This window comes from Psammomys obesus, unplaced genomic scaffold (genome assembly GCF_907164565.1).
Source record: "Psammomys obesus unplaced genomic scaffold, mPsaObe1.curated_primary_1811, whole genome shotgun sequence".
Taxonomy (NCBI): Eukaryota; Metazoa; Chordata; class Mammalia; order Rodentia; family Muridae; genus Psammomys; species Psammomys obesus.
This window is the reverse complement of record NW_026596051.1, coordinates 19,427,814-19,443,557: the sequence shown is the minus strand read 5'-3', so window position 1 is coordinate 19,443,557 and position 15,744 is coordinate 19,427,814. Positions and strand designations below refer to the sequence as shown.

At 51.4% G+C, this 15,744-nt stretch overlaps 1 protein-coding gene across 1 annotated transcript in view; it reads left to right on the top strand.

Moving 5' to 3' along the window:
• Sorcs2 (sortilin related VPS10 domain containing receptor 2) overlaps nt 1–15,744 on the top strand; it is a 361,028-nt gene that overhangs the window by 177,704 nt on the left and 167,580 nt on the right. The gene's annotated exons all lie outside the window — the stretch shown is intronic.

Here is a 15,744-nt window from a genome sequence, read left to right as displayed (position 1 = left end):
CCCCAGCAGATGAGCATGTTTGCTGAGGCTCACAAAGACAAAGGGGTTCTGTTTCACTGTTAGGTCATTTGTTATCCTCTGTAATTTTGGAAATAAGCATTAGGCAAGAGCATTGGCCCCAGGCAAACACACAGGTGGCCAGAGCCTCATCTTGTTGATTCTGCGGAGGATTCTGGAGCCAGACTCACCTGTTATGATTGACTCTCAGCTCACCGCTCCCGCAGGAGTGGGCAGATCAGGGACCCTGGGGGCTCCGTGAAAGCCCTGCATACCTTAGTAGTGTGAGTCCCATACATATGTATCTGTGGCTCAGACCCTGGGGCTCTGGGAGTCCAGAGGAATCCACTTCCCAGTTATGTGGGGCAGGTATCCCAGCTGCCTTTGCAGCAGCTTTGCAAAGATGCCTCCCGTTGCCCTCCTTCTAGGAGGCTGGGCTACAGAGAGAATATGGAATGAGGTTCACTGAGCCCTTTAAATGACTGCCAAGGTCTTTGTTTCCTTTGGGCCAGGGGAGGAAACAGGCTTGGCAAAGTGGTGAGAGGTCGGGTTCTCTTAGCTGTAGGGCCACTGGGGCCAGCTTGGCGAGCTGAACACAGAGGTGGGGCTGAAGACAAGGTGCTCTTATCTAGACCTGCCTGGGCAGGCCTGGCTGACTCACCCCTAGCACCGTACCTGGTTGCTGTTTATGGAACACCCCCTCACTTTGTCTTTGGGGCTCAGGCATTTTTTCAACCCTGCAATCAATTCTGTTTGCCAAATGTGTGACCTGCCATTTGACTGAGTTTTGATGCCAACTCCCCAGAGTCCATCAGATCTTGCATTTAGGGGTTCAGACTGTACTCTGGCTCAGTCCTCTCCACCTGCATCTCTATGTCAGGATTCTTATGGCCCTCTTCAAGCTCAGCTGCTCTTAGGAAGACTCTGTACTGATGTACACCAGTGTAGCCTTCAGGCCTCAACTTAGGAACCACCAGGAGAAGGTGCCAAAAACAAGAGATGGGCAGGGCATGGAACCTCTGTGTCCTATCTGGGAGTGTAGGCCTCCAGCCCATCTGTGGGTTCTCTAGCCAGTAATCGCCAAGTCTCACTTCAGAGTTTCACCCAGAGCACTGCCCCTTCCCCAGAGTCGTGGGTGAGGGAGGGATGAAAGTCCCGGTACTTCAGGCTCGCTGGTGGGCAGCACTATCTCAAGGACACCAGCCCAGATCACCTCACTGGTGTAATGTACAGGCTCAGCAAGTGCTCCAGGCTTAGAGCCTCTGTTATATTTTGTCTTGAGAAGGCTCTAACTTAGGAGACTGTGGCAGAAATAGCTCAGATAATGCTCATACCTTTCCAGGCATACTATGAATATTTGTTTATTCTATCCGCACCCTATTTTCTTTTTATTCATCCAGCCGTTTATCTACCCATCCATCTAGCAACCCATCCATCTATCTGTCCACCTATCCACTCATCTATCCACTTGTTCATCCATCTATCTGTCCATCTAGTCATCCATCTACCCAGTTATCTGTCTATTCATCTGTAATCCACCCACTCACCCATTTTCCATACACACATACATACATATGTATATATGTCTGTCTGTCCATTCATCATCCAGTTATCTGTCTACCCATTCATGTGTCCATCCATCTATCCATCCATACCTCCATCCATTTAGCCAATTTTCTAGCTGCCTAACAATTATCTAATTGTTCATTTATATATTCATTAAGCCATCTACCAATTTCCTTCTTCCTTCTTTCCTTCCTTCCATCCATCCAATTATGTATCTGTCTTTCCATCCAGTTATCATCCATTCACCATCTGTCTGTCCATCCAATTTTTATGTCTTTCTATCCATCTGTCCATGTTTTCATCCACCAATCCATCCTTCCATCCATTCATCTATCCCATCCATCACCTGTCTACTATCTTTATGTCTGTTTGTCCATATGCATAAATGTTTGCATGCAGTGTGTCACAACTCCTGTGGGTGGCTGTGGGCGAAGGCATTGTGTCCCTTTGCCCATTTCTTCCGTGTATCATTCCTAAGAATGAGGGCATTCTCTCCCCTAATCGCAGTGCATTTATCAAAACCGAGAGCTGAAATGTTGACACAGCACTGTTATCCACCCTACACCCAAGTCTAGGCTTTCCAGGTGCCAGAGGTGCCCAGTTCTAGAAGTTTATCTCCCAGACCTAGCTCTACCCTAGTCACGTGATGTACAGACTGTACACGTTGCCTTGCTCACGTCTGCCTGGAGCCCTGATAGCCTGGCCTTGTCTTCTGTCACACTGGGGCATAGGCTGGTCACCTTGCTCAGGCAAGGTGATGCTTCAGCTGGGTCCTACGGTGGCTCCCTTCTACACTGCCTTGGGTCCTCTCAGGGCATCAGACCCAGAGACACTTGAAACTGGTTAGTGTTTTTCTGTACAAGAAAAGCTTTCTCCCCTCTCCTCACCCCCCATCTACTTTCTCCATCTTTTTTTTTCCTTAAAAGAAAGACTTGTGGCTTCTGCTTTTGTTTTTGCTGTTTGTAAATCTGATGTATTGTGATTTTGAACTATTGTTTGTGAGTATTAATCCATCGCCATTTCTCGCTGGTCTCAATGCTCAAATGGCTCCAGTTTTGACCTGTGAAGCACATGGAGCAGTCAAGTATCTCTTACATTTGTCCTCATCATGAGTCCCTCATATCCAGACATGACACCACTCCACTTCTCAGCCAGCCCTGAATTCAGCTTCCCCTCCAAGGAAAATGTTTAGAACCATACATGGAAGCCAGTTGAGCCTGCTATGCCATTGTCATTTCCAGCCCCTCATTGATGCAAAACAATGACACTCTACTTCTTATTGGTAAGGAAAAAGGATAAAGATGGAGGGAAAGATGTATGCTTGTGGAACCATAGACACATGTCCATAAAATAATTGTTTACCTATGTGTACATAAGTACACGTGACATAGTCATCTGTCTGTCTGTCTATCTATCTATCTGTCTATCTATCTATCTATCTATCTATCTATCTATCTATCTATCTATCTATTTATCTATCTATTTGTCTGTCTATCTATCCATTCATTCTTTCATCCATCTACCCACCCACCCACCCACCAATCCATCCATCCATCCATTCACCCACCTACACCCTTTTTTGTGAGCCCATTTGCTCCTATGCATTCTTCCGTGTAGCAGAATACAATACAGCTGTCCTCTTTTCAATGTTTGGACCTCCCTTGCCTAACAGTTAGAAGCCTAGCTCTTATTATCTTTAATTTATCTAGTCACTCTCATTTCTGAATCCAAATGCATTTTAAAAATTAGTTTCAGAAGCACTAGCTCACTCTACTGTAAAAAGCAAAATCTACTAGCTGGAATTCTGTACCTATTGACAGTGGGCTTTATTCTTCTGAAGAGGAATTTATACACACAAAGTGCACACATTTTAAGTGGGCAGGTCAGTGAGTGCCAGCCAACACACATGCTCCTTTAAATCATCCCAATCAGGAAGCACAAGCCTTGCTTGAGCCCCTTTCCAGTTGCTCAGCTTTCCTCATTGTTTGATACCACGGAGTCATTTCCAGTGCTATGTGATCACACATTCAAACAGAGCACTATGCTCTTCCCTCCGCATTGTAAGATCTGTCTGCGCTGCCTTCTCAGCTGTCCGCAGCAATTAGTTCCCTTGTGGGGGTCATGCCCACCGTGTGTTCCGATAGTAATTTGTGTTTCCACCATGGCCTGACATTTCTGACTTCTGGCGTGCGGTTGTTGGTCCCCGGCACTCTGAGCGTTCTTGGTAATATGATGTGGGCTGTGCAGGTTTCTACAGGGCGTGTGCCAAGGCTCCCCTCTGCAGAGTGCCAGCCTTCTCGTGCTGTTCTGAAATGGCTGCACCTGCTGTCACCACCCAGCTCCACTGGTGCCTGTCATTCCTCGTGTTTCTGATTTCAACCCTTCAGAGACGATGAACAAATGCTCACTTACCCCCTGCCGTTTGACGTTCCGTTGCTGTTGTTGAGGTTTTTAGAAATCCCACTTGTTCCCAAAGCTTTTGGAACATCGTTTGTTTTGTATTCCCAGGGAAAGATTGGTCGGGTTTGGTTGTGGTGACACGTAGGCAGGTGGCTGGGGACCATGTTGTGGTGACTCCCTGACCTGGAAGATGAACCAGGGAGGAAGCAGAAGGGGGCTCAACTGCTCATCCCTGTGGGAGGATTGCCATGAAGAGGTGGGAACTTTCTTGTCACTTGATGATTAAGGAGCTTGTCTTAGGACAAGCTAAGCTGGGTGGGATTACGTATGTGGCAGGATACCCCAACTCTCACACTCTCTGTGCTCTGCCCTGCCTCTTACATGCATGGTGCCATCTTCCTCTGGAATGTGGGTCCCAGACTGCACTGTCCCCCTCCCCCACTCCTCTACCTCTGTCACGCAACATGGTACTCTGCTCCTTCTCTACTCACTGATGTCCTTCCTGGGCCTTCTGGGTGGCACTCCTTCCCAAGGCTCATCTTCACTGTGCAGTCACATATGGGCCAGGAGGTAGGCTTTGTCAGTCATTCATTTCACATGTATTTCTCAGGCTCCTGTGACCTGGACCTCAAGCGGGAGGAGGATGGAGGAAGCATGGACAACAGGCTTGGACACAGAGCATTGATAAGCAGACACAACAGGATCTTCCGTGCTAAGCAGGCTGAAACTGGGGACATGGCAGGAGGCCTTCTGGGGTCAATGGTAGACTAGGATTCCCTAGAGAAAGGCTTTAAGAGGGACACTATATGTCTTATAGGAAGGGCATAGGACATGGGGCAGAGGTGGGGGACACATGCTATAAAGAAACGAGGAGGGGACTGGGAGGCTGGCTCACCAGTAAGCTGCCAGTCTGACTCAGAAGAGTCAAGTGCAGAGGTGAGATTCCTTAACATGTTTCTGGAAGAAGGAGTGTCTGAGAAGCAAGCACCAGGCAGGAGTCAGGGGAGGCTGAGACCATCGTTTGTTTTCCTTTGCAAGTGCCCATCCATGGACTAACCTATGGGATGGGTGAAATGAGGTAGGGGAGGACAAGGAACCTGGGGTGGGGTTGGGTGAGCAAAGGGGGAGCAGAGGGATCCTAGCCTACGAAGGCCTCCAGTGAGCAAGGTAGTTGAAGTTTCTTCACTGCCCAGCCCAGGCAGAGCTGGACCTGTGTATCAATAAAGCTCTACTAAATGTCTACCAACTCAACAATGGTCAGCATATAGGATCCTTGCTTTTCCCCCATAGGTCCCTTGGCTCCTGAGGGATAGAGAGTGAGGGAAGCAAGCTGAGAGGTCAAGTGGGGTCTGGCCAGGTCACTGGTGAGTGCAGTGGAAGACAGGTCTCTTTAATTCTGGAGTCTTGCTTCTGAAGTCTCTGGCTTTTGATCTCCCCTGCAACCACCAGGCTAAAAGCTCAGACATAAGCTCTTGGGGTCTGCCTCCTCCTGGCTTCCCAACCACAGAGTAGAGGCTGGACCCCACCAGCCAAAGCCTTGCACACCTGGCTCTGTCAGGGGCTGCTGGGCCAAGAGCAGGAGTGGAAGGTACAAGAGTTCCTGCAGATGCCTGACTGGTTACTGGAACCTGAGGCCAAGTACGGCTTGGTTAAGAAAAGAGCAATTCATCTTCCCAGTTCCAAGATCAGAGGCAGAGCTGAGGCTCTGGGGGACCTCCGCAGATCTTCGCTGAACACGCAACTGACCATCCCATCTTTGCACCTGTCAACAGCTGGATTTCTTCTTGATTCTATGTTTGGTTCCCCCTCTTCATAAACACCCAGACATAGACTTAGAGCCCCAGTGGAGAATAGCCTCAGCTATTCCATGAAGACCTGAGGTTCTGATGGATCATGTCACAGATGCCGGGGTTATACTTCAGCGTACTTTGGGAACTCCGAGGTCATACATCAACCCAGAACAACTGTGTACTGGACTCCAGTTTTCCTTGCTCCTAATCTTGCACTATGGCTTGGATTGATCCCAGCTCTGGAAAACCTTGGGGGTAAGGCACTGTGGTAGAAAGCTTGTTCATGACTCCCTGGGTGGCTGAGTCCCTGGGATCACAAGGCCTGGGTGTTTATGAACCTCTCCTTTGCCTGGTACTGTGACTCACTAGGCTGCACAGGCCAAAAATGCTAGAACTTAGACAAAGAGACCCCAGATCTGAGCCTTTGCTACTGGCAGCACTATGAGCCAGACACAAACTGTAAAAGCCCAGAAGGCCATCATGGCTTTGAAAGTGTAGACATCATATCCCCTGACTTAGGGCCTGAATGAATTACTTTGCTGCCCCATGGTGGCTGGAGCCCATGCCATTATATGGCTCTCAGGCTGTCTGATTGTCTGTCTATCAGTCAGTTAGTCTGTCTATCTGTCTCTGTCTCTCCCTGTCTCTCTGCACTTCCATGTGGCTGGGACAAGCTCATGCTCCCAATACTGATTAATTATCTTTCTGTACTGGCTCCTGGGCAGCCATGCTTTCTTCCTCGGAGCTCTAGTCCACCAAGGATGTCCACAGACTCCTGAAATGTTTCCCAGGCCACCTCTGTGCAGCTCCAGATCTCAGATCTAAGGAGCCTCCTGGCGCACCTTGCCCCTGAGCACTGGGGGGAACTGAAATACCTCATTCAGGATAAATAGGTCAGCACATCTCAGGTGGAGGGAGGAGCTGGGTCCCTCTTCCCATGTTGGAAGAGGGAAAGCACCAGGTCTCAGAGTTGAGGCTGGGCCTCATGGATTTTAGTTGTTCTCGTGTGGGTATTCAGCTGTTATTTACTGGGCATCGATTCTGCACCGAGTGCTATTCTGGGTGCTGTAGATACTTGAGTTAACTAGATAGCTGCCAAACCGAGCTCCTGGGACTTACACTCTAGGGGAGGGAGTGAAAATTGAGCAACAATCACAGTAAGTGGAGAGTTGGGGGAGGGAGCAGAAAGAAATTCTATAAGTTGCAAGGAGATTGGGAGGATCTAGCCGTGTTTGGAAATGGCCTTGGTGACTTGGCAGTATTTGGGTGAAGATTCCAGAGAAGGCGTGGGAGAAAGCTAGGAAGGAGTCTGATTATGTGTTAAGCAGGGAGGCTGGCATGTACAAGGGTCCTGAGGCAGGTGATACAGGAATGGCAAGGAAGCAGAAGGTTGGGTCAGAGTGAGTGTGGGAAGGAGCAGGAGGAGCCAGGATTAGAAGGACCGAATACCAAGGACTCTGGCTGGACGTTTGAGGGAAGTAGGGAGCCACTGCAGGGATTTAAGCAGAACAGTGATATGATCTGAGAAGATTTGTGTGGACCAGCCTCAGGCAAGGGAGGCAACTGGGAGAGTCAGCAAGCAGCAGTTAGAGAGGTAGTAGGGTCCCAGGAGTGGGGTGGGAATGGGTGGTGACCTTGAAATCTGCTGGCGGTTGGATTTGCTGGTTGGTGGTTTAAATTGGGGCCAGGAGAGAAAGCATTTGAGACAGCACTAAGCACTTGACCTGAGCTGTGGAGAAAACTGTCCGGAGGAGGAGCCTTGGCAGACACACCTGTCTTGGGTGCCATTGCATCACACAAGGGAGAGCAGGTGCCTGCTCACGGTGTGGTGTGGAGGAGGATGGGGAACACAGAGAATGGGGCCACACCGTGGGCAGTGTGAAGGAAGGAAGGGCAAGCACAGGCTTGTGCCATGAGGTAGCTGTCCCTCCCCACAGAAGGAGCATACTGGGCTCAGGCAGGAAGTGGGGACAGGAGACTAACATGATGTAGACACAGCCTGTGGGACATCAACACAGGAGTCCAGACACCCCCGCCCCCTCACACTCCCAGGAGCTAGGCCTCAGCGGGGAGCTGGGTCCAGGAACAAGTGTGGCATCCCAGTCTCTGTTGGCAGTTGAAGTCAGGGATATCCAGGGGTGATGGTGGGAAGGAGCTTGATGAGGGGAGGCAGGGATGGCTGGGAGCCCTGGATAAACATGAGGCTGTTATATAGGGGCCTGGGGGTGAGGAGTTCATGGTTTGGCCTTGAAAAGGTGTGTGACCTTCATCAGGTAGAAGTCTGTGGACAGCCATGACTGGGCAACTTGGCCTTGCTATAGAAGCTGTCTGGAAGGAAGAAGCAAGGGAGGAAGTGGTGGGCAGGGGCCCTGGGAGCCTTCCTCTCAGGTGGAATGTTGTGACCTCAGCCAGTCTCTCACATGTACCTTTACTCTTCTCACATGCCCCTTAATCAGGGTCATGCCTTGAAATGCTGAGACGTTAATTCCCTGGGCAACTCAGCACCCTTGATGAGCCAGATGAACCATTTAAACTTCCACCCTGACCTGGGGCAAAACAGGATTGAGACTGGCATTGCCAAGAGCTGGGAAGCACACTCCTAGATCAAGAGCCAACGCCTGCCTCACAGCCCTTTCCTTCTCGTCTTTCTCTTTTCCCTCTGTCTGCCTTTTCCTCTTTCCCTCCCTCTCTTTCTCTCCTTCCCTTCTTTCTTCCTCCGCTGTGTTTTTGGGTGCTTGGTTATGTTTTCCTTACAGGCAGTGGGAGGGGGTGGCTCATGGAGGATGGAGGGCAGAGCCAGAGAAAGGCAAGCAAGAGACAGCTGAGAGGCCCTGAGCATCCAAACTATTGAGCAAGGCTGGCCCACCAGGGACCACACTAATCCCAGCCTTCCAGGAGGCCCTGGCCCCCAAGTGAATGCCCTTCCGTCTTTAAGCCCTTCCTGGGCCAGCTATGACAAAGTTCACACACAGCGTTCACATGAGGAGTTGGCCAGTCCCCTCATTCTGAGACTGGGTGTCCCCAGTCAAGGTGACCTCGTGCCGGGGGCTGCTGGGATTGCAAAGGGGAATCTGCCCCAGCTTTGGGAGCAGCCTTGATCCTTATCACTCTGCTATGGACACAGCATTCACTCAGGGCTCTGCCACTGCCCTTTCAGGGTATCCTCTCTGGGCCTCTGCATCCAGACTCCCTACTTGCTGTCCATGAGGTGAGATGTGAGGCTGCCCGTGGCCACCATTTCAGGTGGCATAGGGAAGATCTGACGCAGTGAACCAGGCTGAGTTGGGCAATGTGCTCCAGTGTACAGAAGGGCTTCGGGTCCGGCAGCATCTTCATTCTCTGCTGCCCATGGTTGCAGCCTCACCTTCAGCCTTCTCTTGAAGACCCTCCTCTGGCTGTCACAGCAGACACTAACAAACCGAGCCTGTCCCCCTGTGCACAGGCCTGGGGAGATCTACCTAAAACAGACTCCTGCTGAGACCACCAAGGGATGCCTCAAGATGGCTCCCGCAGGCTGTGAGGCACATGCATGTCCTAGGCCAGGATGAGGGTGGAGCACTGTGGGCAGAGCTGGTGGCAATTGGGTGATGGTGAGGCTGAGGCCTAGGAAGACCCTACCCCAGAGGGTATCCCCAAAGGGTTATCTTCAAGGCCTTTGTATGTCAAGTTGCCTTGGATCTCTATGGCAGTCTAGGGGACAGGGAAAAACCTGGTTCTTCATAGCGTCCACTAATGGGTAATCAAATGACCGCAGGCCCAGGCCCAAGGAGGCAGTCCTGGACCTCAGGACCCCAACCACACTCTCCTTCTTTCATCCAACAGGACCTGGAAGAGCAAGGACTTTCTCCAAGGGCACTAGGGAGCCACTCGGACTAGTACAGGCGTGCTGACCTGGCATGCAGGGGTTAGCTGGGAGGCAGAAGCAGGCTGGGGAGGACACTCCCTGGGCACAGAGGTGAGGGAGGGAGCTTTCCTCATTGGCTGGAGGTGACTGAGGACCATCTCTGTCTCTGAGTAGACCCTATTTGACACTCTGTCCACATGTACCCCTTATCTGAGGAGTCCCCCAGAAATCCTAAGACAAGGTGCTGAGTTTGGGAGCAGAAAGCGACCCTCTGAAGAGGGTCACACCAAACACAGGTGTGACAGTCATTGCTGTGGAAAGAGCTCAGTCACCCTGTGGACCTTAGAAGACAGTGTGGGTGTGCCACCTGAAGAAGGAGGAGTTGTTGCCCCCACATCCCAAGTCCCATCCATCACTGGCAAAGGACGGGGCCTTCTACCCCAATCCTGGGTTTCCTCTGGCAAGCTGAGAGTCTGACTTTGAGCCACAGCTATAGTCACGACTGGAGTATCTGAGTCAGGCTAGAAGGAACCCAGACTCTGAAGCCAACTAACCTGCTTTCACACCTTGAGCCCTGTCTGCTAGGCACTCTGGTTCCTAACCCTGTAGCCATCCTGGCTTGTGGACCCAGGATAATGTATCCAGAGAGACCACAGTGTGACCTCTGCCCAGGGTCTGCTGTCAGGAGCTTGGTGACAGGCAGCCTCCAAGAGTCCCTCCCTGTTCTCTGCAGCTGTTGTGGGACAGAGCCATAGGCCTGGCCTGCCAGGCTACCAATGCTTCTGTTGGACCTGGGATGGCTGGAGAGCTTGGATAGGCTCTGCTGCTCCCTCCACCTGGGGCCCGCAGAACCTTTAGAAAAAGCCAGGAACATTCCATTCTCTGCGATGCTTCCCAGGAGATCTTTTTGTTTTGGAAGACTGTCATGGCAGTCTGAAACAGCTGGACAGCCCTGGGACGGGGGAGGGTATGAAACAGAGGCCTTTGGCTGGGGACCCCATTCTGAGGCCCCCATGAGGACTGACAAGGGTGATCCCTGGCAGGACAGTTTACCTTCCTGGGTTTTGATGTCACCTGGCCCCAGCTCATGGGACCCAATCTCACTGTGGTTCATCCTCTTTATTCATCATTTTGGCAAGCTACAGGTAGCATGAGCCTTATGCTAACTCATCACCCTTCCTTGAGGATCACTCAGGTTGAGCCCGAGGCAATGCCTCTGTGGACCCATTTCACAGATGGAAAAACTGATTCACACATTGGAAACACAGCCTTCAAAGCATGAACATCCTAGTGTCAGGGTCTTCAGGCTCAGGGCTCATCTGAAGTGGGCTGGGTACAGGAGCCAGCCCTTGTCGGCTGCCGGCTAGGAGGTGGGAAGTGCAGCTGTGCCAGCAAAATCCTGCAATTAGAAAGAGATTCCGCAATCATGGAGCTGTAAATTGAGCCCGACCTCTCCCAGGTTTAGGCAGATGTGTGTCCTGCACATGTGCTGTAGATTCCTGGAGAGAGAAACACCACAGCCAGCTGTGTCTACCCCTTACACGGCTGCTCGCTCTGTCCCCAGGTATTCGTGCTCCACTGCTTCTGTGTCTAGAGTGTACAGGCTGCCCCCTGCTGCCCAGGCTTGTAGAACCTGCTCACAGGTGGCACCACAGCTTCCTTTCTGAGGGAGCTTTGTCCTCCACAGCCCAGTTTTCTGCTGTTGTGGTCAGCCCATGCTGAACGCCCTGGTGCATGGGAGCTAGCAAGGGACTGCAGCTCAGCGTCCGTCCTGGGGCATCTGGGCTCCACATGGGGCTTCCTACTCTGAGTCCTAGGCTACCTGCTCACCCTCCTGTAGCACCAGGAAGATTTCCTCCTCTCTTCCTCCCTTTTTACTTCTTTTCCTTCCTCTCCCCCATCAAACCCTCCGCCCGCTATTCAGAAGCTCAAGGCAACAGGGTACAGTTGACCCCCTATTTGCAACATGAACTAGGGCCAGCTGCCAGGACTTCAGTCTCTGTCTCCTCGTGTGAGGCAGGCCTGCCCGATCCTTTACCTGTCCCCTCCCCTTGCCTGCCCCCTCTTCTTGACAACAGTGGCCAAATGTTCATTTTGGCATGCATGTGGCTTGGGGAAGGATCTGGTCGTGTGGGGCATAACGACTGGCATGCCCTGGGGTCCATGGGCCCAAGGGTGTCTGAATTGAACTCCCACAACTACCTGAGGTGGCCTAGCTCCATGCCAGGGCCTCCTCCACACCATCTTCCTTGTCTAGCCCTGAAGGCATAGGGAGTTGACTGTTGATGTGACATGCCCTGAAGTCTGGGCCATTCAGGTTCCAGGTTTGCAGGCTTCTTGGTGGCTTCACCATGTCACTGCTCCTCACCTGGACCAGGAGCCTCCATGCCTCTCAGCTCGGATCCTGAGAAAAGCTGTCAGGGGCAGGAGGAATAAGCAGGAACTGGGAAAACTCCTGGAATTCTATTTGTCTTTTATTTATTAAGTCATGGAAGTCTGCCTACAACTAGGTCTTTGGTGGTTCCATCATGACACGGGCTGACTGGTGCCTGTGACCCCTGCAGCTGACTGGCATTGTGGAGATAGACCTACAGACACTGCTGGATGGGACTATATCTGGGATCTCGGTGCCCCCCCCCCCCACCGGCCATGTTATAGGCTTAGTTCTCAGCCATGAGTCAGAGGGAGGTGGCAGCGAACAGTGAAAGACCTTGGAACCTTGAAAGAGCTACTGGCCCTTTCTCCTCCTCTCTTTGTTGTAACAAACGGTAAATGGTTTCACTGTGTCACATGTTCCCACCATGATGCATTCCCTACCCACCTTGAGAGGCCTTGAAGTGATGCTAGGATCATGGACCAATACCTCCAAACCTGAGCTACACAATGCTTTTCTCTCTGTAAGCTGCTCACCCCGAGCATTTCTTACGGAGACCCGGAGCTGATTGACACAGCAAGGAAAAGAGTAAGCCGCACTTAGCTTACTTCCAAGCCAGCCCGTCTTTCACTTGCCCGTGGTGGTCAGACCCCAAGCTGAGCCACTAGGAAGTGGGACTCACAGTGCTTGTGTTAGACCCCAGTCCCAGCTTTGGGCACATAATTTATTGGAACCCATCCCAGTGGTGGCCAGTGTACCCCTGGGAGAATATATCTGATGCCCAGACATGAGAGTGCCATTCTCCTCTCAATCTGAGGATGCCACCTGAAACCCAGGTATCTGAAAGCCTTCAAGTGACACATGACATTTCCTGTCTTGGCGGCCATGATCCTGCTGTGCCTCCACTATGTGGAGAGACACTTGGGCCTCCCTGGTGCCCTTGTACAACCTCAGGTCTCCTGTGCCCAGCATCGTGGGAGGACCTGTGGGCTTGTCAGCCTTCTGTGTGCACAGCAGTGGTTGGTGAATGCGCTCAGGCTTGGAAATTCCGAGCTGGGACGAAACACATTGCCTTCTCTAATCCTAGCAGCAACCTGGGATCAGTTTCCCATAGTCACCTGACAAACTGCATTTTCACAAATGCTCTGTGACCTTGCTATGAACTTCCAGTGGCCTTCCGACCCCCACAATGGCAAGTTCAACACATACAGCCAAGCCTGAGGTTTGAATTTTTCATGTGGCAAGCTAGCGAAGGCACCTCATTTTTTCATCAAGGGCTTTGATCTTCCTCCTCCCTCCTCCAGCCTAGAGGGATCACAAATGCCCAAGATGAAGGCACATCTCAAGCATTCCAGAACCTTCTTCAGGATGCCCTGCCAAAAATGTCAAAGGAAATTAGCGAGAGGTGATGTCAGGCTCAAGGAAGCAACATTCAATCAGTGGTACCATTCTCTCCCCAAATTGAATTATTCATCATTTCCCGGTCTTAATAAAATAATTACTGCCTCGGAGTTTGCCCTCCCTTTGAGAGGGATTTGCTTCCTATCAAAATGTGAAAAGGGCTAAAGAGGATCCCCCGGGGGAGGAGCAGGAGGCCACGGACCCCTCCACCACAACCAGCTCCTTAGTGCAGATCTGCCTCCATCCCCTTTTAGTGACCAAACATACAGCTGACTCTCAGGCTGCAGCCTAGTCACTGAGACCCTTCTCTGTATGACTGCTGCAAATGCTGTATGATTAGCAGGGGAAATGTTGAATGGCTACGATCAATAGTCCAGGAACTAAGGGACTGCCACGGTGGATCAAAGTAGGAAAGGTGGTGACAGGGTGAGATGGAAGAGGAAATGGGATTCTAGTGTCACTTCTTACCAGAGGGTCCTGTCTATAACCTCACTGGGGATGCCATGGAACACAACCTGTCCTCTGTCCCCATGGCCCATGGTCATCTTTTGAGGATTCAGCCCTGACCCCTGGGCAGAGTGCTTAGGTACAAAGCCTCTGATTCCATGTCATGACCCCACCCATGGGGCCCCGGAGCACTTCCATAGCCTCAGCATTAAGCCCCATGCCCTATGTCTCCAGCACATGTGTTCTGGCTAATCTCCTCACCCCCAAGACAACAGAAAGACCTCTGGGAGTGCTGGTCTGCCTGCCTCAGTTCTCCTGTCTCTCGTGGCAGTTAGACACAGCTGGAATCTGATGGGTTCCCAGCATGCTCACCTAGCTTTGGGGAATAAAAGTGAGCTTTCTAGGAAGGGCAGAGCACAAGCTCTGGAAGAGATGCCAGGGACACCCCTAGAGAGCGTTTGAATCTGTCTCCTCAACTTCTGGGCTCCAGTAACTGAGACAGGAGGACGTTTTCTGACTTTCCTCTTTGCTGTGATCAGACACCTAACAAGAAGCAATGAGGAAGAAAGGGTTTGCTTTACTCTACAGTCTGAGGGTACAGTTCGAAGGCCTGGTGTCAGGAATGTGAGACAGCTGGTCACCTTACATCCACAGTCAGGAGACAGAGAGGGAGATGAACGCTAGTGCTCAGCGCATTTCCTCCCTTTTGTTCAGAATGGGACGTCAGTGTGTGGAACGGCACCAACTGCATTCGGTGAATCTTCTCCCTTCAGCTAAACCTATCTGGACACACACTCAAGAGACACCTCAGAAGCCTGTCTTCTGGGTGATTCAAAATCCAGCCAGGTTGCCAGTGTAGAACAGCCAGTCACAGACAGGGAGCCCACAGAACAGTCAGTGGAGAGCCTACATTCAGCTCCCTACCCAGGAACCAGCCCATGATTCTGTGGCCTCAGTTTCTTCCTCTGCAGAATGGGAAGAAGGCTATTGTATCTAGAGTCTGGCTTCAGTGACTGAGTATGGGGAGCTGGTATATAGGAAATCAGACACAAATATGGCCTCTGGCATTACCCTCTGGCACCTGTCTTTCTGTGGATCACACAGGTCCCTGAAGACCACATGTCTGCTCTTGCCACCTTCTCAGAGATTTCCAGGGACAGTCCCACTTCTTGGAGGTCTTGGGGACTCTGAGTCCAGTGTCTGGCACTCAGGGGAACTCAGTGGATAAAGGCCACCGTTGATGCCTGTGTCTGTCTGGAACAGCTGTTGAGTGGAGTGGGAAATGAGTGCATGTACTGGGCACTCCCGAGGGGCCTAACTGCTCATCACACCATCTTCAGGATGACAGCTCATTAAAGTCCTGAGCAAATGGCCTTCATTCCAGGACCTCAGTCTCTTCCTATATAGAAGGCACAGAAGGCAAGCATCATTATCAAGTGGTCTGGGGCTAGAGTGCTGGCCTTTGGTCTGTGATTCTTACAGGATGGCAGTGGGACAGTGACCCAGTAAACACGCAGGGAAACTGAATCACTAGCAGTCTATGACCCAGGACTGAGAGGCAGTGGCCAGGCACCTGGCCAACAAAGCTGGCCTCATGACGCAGTCTGGACATCATGGCTGAGCATCTTTCTGAATGAAAGATTGTAGAAATATGGGCTCCAAAGTCCTGATCCCTGAGTCATTAGGATGGACTGTATGGCCTGGTCATTCAAAGGTACAGGCACTGAGTTTTGTGTGAAGGACCGAGTTTTGAATCCAGGATATATGTTGCAGCTGATCTGGGGCGAGGGGCCAGTCAGATACTTGGCTCCTAGAGCTCAAATCACATATTTTGAGCAGGGATTGACAGAAGAGATGCCAACACACAGTAGGTGTTTTAGTGTGTGTGTGTGTGTGTGTGTGTGTGTGTGTGTGTGTGTGTGTGT